The sequence below is a fragment of the Plectropomus leopardus genome, chromosome 3 (assembly GCF_008729295.1).
Source record: "Plectropomus leopardus isolate mb chromosome 3, YSFRI_Pleo_2.0, whole genome shotgun sequence".
In the NCBI taxonomy this organism is placed as follows: domain Eukaryota; kingdom Metazoa; phylum Chordata; class Actinopteri; order Perciformes; family Serranidae; genus Plectropomus; species Plectropomus leopardus.
Window position 1 is genome coordinate 18,757,628 of NC_056465.1, and position 6,000 is coordinate 18,763,627.

A 6,000-nucleotide genomic window follows, 5' to 3' on the forward strand; every position below is an offset into this window, starting at 1 on the left:
TTTGAAGCTCACCTCTAATTACTATGATGACTCACCTGAACCCCATGTGTATATATTCATGTTTTCTCATCACCGCTAAACAGCTGAACTGTGTTTTGTAATGGGTTTGTGATGTTTAGTACCAACATTTATTTTGCTGCTTAGTTGACTAAAGAGCTCATTTTACATCTCTATGTAGATTCCATGTATAACAAGGACAACATGTGCTGAGGTGTGGTCTGACTGCTTCAGTTTCACAGCTGGACTATTTCAAATTTCAAGTGAATAATTTAGGATGTTCTGTCTCACCAAGGAAATTTATGAGGACATTTCATGTGACAGTATACGCAGTGAATGAGCAGTGATGCTAAGAAGTGTTTTACAATTCATCTGATCAGTCATCAGTTCTACAGCTGTTACACACTGCTAGTTTATCTACCTTTGCCATAAGCTTACATTGTCTTTTTCATATAAGTATTTAATTCAGGGCACTATTGCTTCTTTTTTTCTTTTCTTTTCTGTCTTTGTTTTTTACTGTTCATTTAGTCTGGAACATAACCAATTGTAAAACTGTAAAATAGCAAAATGTCTAAAGTTGCAAAATTTGTAGTAAATAAGCAGGTTTTCTTTTTCAGCATTATCAATACACCATGAATTTTCCTCTCAAATGTCTCTAAAATGCTTGAAATTAAACCCCAAACATGAAAGACTTGAATCTTGCCAGATGCTTGAAACCTTTGGACAAGATTTTCAATAGACGAGGCATCTTCAGGGGCAATGTTGGGTACCACCAACATACTCCTGTTGTAAACAACAGCCAGTGATCATCTCATAGCCAACTCTCCCCTGAGAGGGGGAGTTAAGATCGGAAAATAAGGCCTCATCAATGCACAGACACAACTCTCGGGAGAGTCCATCTGTAGATTGTGAATGCAGACACACAGCCTTCACTTGTACCCATCTGGAATAGCACATTTTCACTCTGAGGTGAAATCATGTTGTCACATAGGAAGAATACCAAGCTCAGACAGCTGAAACAAACCTGTTTACCTTGTCTGAGTTGACAAATGAAAACATGGTATATTTTCTTTGAATTGGGAAAGTTGTATATTTGTGGGTATGGGTCGTTATTGCGTCTTTTTTGTAAGATGTCACACTCCAAAGATAGCACTTAGTGGGTGGGGTAAAAATACAGGTAAGAGAAGGGCAGATTGAAGCCAAGGAGACATGATAAGGTCTGACTCATGGGGGCACCAAACAGTAGAGAACTCTTTGAATCATAAAATGAGTCATTTTGCTCTGTCCTTTGCACGTCTGTGTCACAGTGACAAGTTGTGCCCCTCAACATGGTCTGTATGTCTTGTCGACTTGTTCCAGAGCAAGCAACTAAACTGCCCCTGATCAGACAGTCTGGAACAAACAATTCATTAACAGTACATCAGCCGAAGTAACTGGAAATCATAACCATAATCCCTACCTTTAATAGAGGAAAAAAGTTTAGTGTTACTTGGTGACATCAGAAAAAGGACAAAAGCAGTTTCAACATCTCTGCCTCACTGTTATGTTATGTTGCTATGGCTTTTTTCCTCCAATATCTTAATGCCCTGGGCTTTTTTTTTCTAGACTGCAAAACACGATGGCATGATTAAAATCAGTGCAGCACAGTATCATTTATGAATGAGCTACAAACATGTTTTCAGGGCACTGTAAAGCCCAAACATGGCAGCAAAATCAAACACATAGAAGCAGGTTGTTTCTGACATTTGAACAAAACTGAAAAAATGATCAGATGTTTGGAAGGAAATAAGATTGACAATGCTGCTGCTGAAGAGCAGACTTCTTGAAGATGTTCCACCTCTGAAAAATGACGAGCGAATATTGGAACAATGACAAAAAGGCTGTGGCACAACATTGTGTTGCAGCCAAATCGAGTGAACATGAGAAGTCTCCCTGTGCAGGGACTCGACCTGTCATAGGAGTATCAAATGCAGCGACAAAGACGTTATTTCACACACCCACTAACAGAGCTAATAGTGTTTGTTGGAAAGCTTCCCTATGTTAGATGTACAGTTATCAGAAATGAAACCCAATTTGTCTGCAGTGGTAAGTGATGCATTTTCTTCTGTTCCACTTTGATGCTATTCTTAAACAATTTGGATTTCTTTTGGTTCTAATTTCTCTTTCTGTCTGTAATAATTCAGAGTTGAAGCACAGCTCACTGCTCTGTAAAGATGCCCTTTATCAAATTATTGCATGGAATAAAATCTTCATCAATCTCAATTGTAGTTTGTCAGTAATCCACAACAACAAGCAAAAGTCATCAGCAACACTTCCTCATTATGTTAATCGAAAATTTCATTTGCTTGACATTAAGTTTCCCTAAAAAGTATTTCCTGTTTCAAATTGTTGTATACAAACATAATTTCTAGGAGACAGGGCTGTATCAACTGCCCCAAAAGAACTCTTCCAAGTACTGGAGAGCTCATCCGTTTACTTCACTTTGTGGCCTCTGTCTCTGGGTACTGACAGTGATCAAAGATGTTGCTATAAAAACCCAGGATTGTCTCAAATAAAATCAAAGGTTAAGGCAAACACTACAGTCCCCTTTGTCCTCCACAGGTCCATCTATAACAACAAAGTGCTTCCTCACATGTTAAATGAACTGGCATCCAAACAAAGCAAAGGAGAAAATCATTTATGCAAAAGCTTTCCACCATTTGTCTGCCTGTTACAGTTCAAAGGCCATGACTGGCATCCCGGATCAATGGCTCACAAACCCCATAAAGTAATAGATTGTGTTGAGATTGAATTTATGGAATTAGTTTTCTGAACTTAATTTTATATCAATTCAATGTTGTGCTGCCTTTTGTTGAGAACCATTTGTGTAACAACTGCTTATGTCCATTAGACACATTTAAATAACTGAAAAGTGCATTGAGTCTCATTCAACTTACACAGGCCTTACGACAGCACAAATGACAAATCAAAATGCAGCAATGCTTCATGGTGATTCATAAATTAAGCGGCAAGCATTTACTCAGGCCACCTGAGAAAAAATATCTATTACCAGATATTTTTTAGAACGTCAACTAAACTAAACTAACTAAACATATGTTTTCCTTGAAAACAAAAAGACTGGCATAGAGTATAAAGATGCAGAAAAAAATCCTTAAAAATTATTATTGGTACACTGGAACTTATCCAGTGTGCACCCAGCTGTGCATAAAGGATAGAGGTGTGTAAGCTTCTCTTATTTACATGCAAAACAAAATACATGAAAAACTCATTCTGGTAACTATTGAAAAGATAGCACGCACATCAAAAGTGGCAGAATGAGTCAGAAACATTATTCCTTTACTGTAGTTGCTTAACCTTGAGATACAACTTAATAATGGTAAATGTATGTAGCCTTAATTTTATTTTAGGACATCAAGTATCCCCTCCAGTCCATACACCCAAGAGTATTGCACAATGCCCTAAATTAAATGGATGATAATTGTACTTGTACTTGAATGAATGTAATTAGTAACTTTCAACCACTGTTAACATAATTCATTTATCTATTTTTATAACTTGTCAATTCATTTTTTTTTAAAGATTGCATTTTTAATTTATTCTTTTTCTTGATACTAATTACTACTAATATTTTTCTCATCACAAATCATAATTAATCTGGAAAGTTAAAAAGAAGTTTTCAAAGGTAAATAAGGTGCCAGATTCAATTTAATTTTTTTTTTTTTTAAAGGATCTCCCTGTACCCCCCACTGTGGTCCAGCCCCACAATAACCTAAAATCATAGAAACGCTCCTGGAAAAGGTGTTTCTTGGGATTACTTAATTTACTGAGAAGGTGCCACTAGTAATGTGCTGCTTTAAATTCACTGCATGCATAAAAGTCAGTCAATCTTTGACCGCACGTGTGTGTATGTGTTAATTCATATGCATGTATTTTGGCAGAAACTGACACACCGCTCCACTATATTATAATTTGTCTCTGGGTGTTTGTAAAGGCAACTATAAGTTTGAAAATTTAAGTATGACAGTAAACAAGAACGTAGATGTACACGTGTGTATGTGTAAATTGTTGTTACAGTTACTATGACAATATCATGTGAAGTTTACAGGAACTGTGATTTGCTCATCCTGCACTGCTTGTATTTTCTCCTATTTCTTTCCGAAGAATCATTAGTGACTTTCAGTAACAAAACTTTAACAGTCATTTCCACTGCAAACCATCTCAGCATGATTCCCATTATCTAAGACGATGAACGGATGTAAACACACTTACTTTGGCTATAATGACTGCACAGCGAGACAAAGCCTCCAATCTTCCCTCTACATACAGGATGTAAACACAATGAATTTATAATACGAAAGTAAAGCACAATAATCATATGTGGTGTTGCAGTAGTGCTATGAAATCCGACATTGAACAATAAATGAATTCCTGTGAGGAGTGCGTAACATGATGCATTAGTTTCATCTTTTGGCTTTCAGCAATGAGTGACAGAAAAACAGCAAATTTTCTCCGAATGAAACAGTCCTGAAAATGCTGATAAGACCATCATCTTTATTGCTGGAAACAAGACTGCTTTATAAGGACAACAAAGAAAACACCAAAACTGCAACTAATTATTTTTCACCCAATGGGTATCCCTAATTATACTAACCACCAGCTCTTAATAGCCAGCCTGGAATTTTTGCTAATTACTGCATTGACTATACATTCATGCAAATCCAGCAGTCCAGTAATTAGTGCTGATTTATAAATAATCTAAAGAGAGGGAGGTGGATTATAATTGCAGCAATCTTGTTTCCTTCCAAACATCTGATCATTTCCTTCAGGTTTGTTCAAATGTCAGAAACAACCTATTTCTAAACATTTGATTTATTTCGTTGCCATGTTTGCACTTTACAGCGTCCTGAAAACATGTTTGTAGCTCATTCATAAATGATACTGTGCTGCACTGTTCTGAACAACAAAAAAGGACACAGCCATAGCCACATTGTTATAATAATTACATATTGCCTATTTTCTGTCATATTTACCTTTGAAAAGACATAACATAATAAAAAAAAAAAGAAGCCACAAATCTCAGTTACACTAAGTATTTAAGATTTCCACTGAGGATCTGTGAAAATCCTGAAAATCCTGGTTTTGTTATGTACACTTCTTCAGTAACATTTGGTCACTAAAATTTGATATATACTCATCTAAACTGTGCCCTCTTAATGTGCAGCAACAAAATCTAGACAAGTGAAGCTCTGAGTTGAACTGTTAAGATGCACCCATAAGAATAATCTTCATTACCAGTGCAAAGTAATATGGGGATTTTGGCCCTGAGCTTTGCCTCTCAGGCTGAATAGAGGCTGCCTGTATTTCATGGGCTCAGTCCAAATGTCTGGACTATTTTGCAATTGCAGACTCTAGGACTTTGCAAGATTGTCACGGAAAGGCTGTGAGTGCTGATGGCTGTCCAAATCCGAAATTCATGCAGTCCAAAAGGGGCCTGAAACGGCCATTCTGCAGTTAATTTAGCTGCTTTGATTTAGGATCTTATCCTCGCCAATAATCACTCTTACTGGGGCACTTAGTGTTATTATAAACACCTGTGCTTTTCCTATGATAAGCCAAAATGTCGTCTGTTTGACAAGTCTATTCATCACAATATGGATGAGACATTGTTTTTTTTTTTTTTTTTTTACAACTAAACCTGACTAAAAAAGCAAGGCTAACTTACTATCAATATGTAAAAACATTTTAAACATATTAAAATGTTACTCGAATCATGTTTGCCTGGAATAATCCTCAACCATATCATGATGCAGAAATATGTGGTTTTAAGATGTAATCAGAATACATTTTACCACTGCGGCCTACCCTATAAAAGCTGTGCAGTGCAATACCCAATATAAAGGTTAGAAAAACAGAAAAGGTCTGAACTGTCCTATCTCTGTGGTCCTTATTTATAAGTTCTTCTGTATTTGAAAGCGTGTAGGCTGAAAAACTACTTTTTCATAT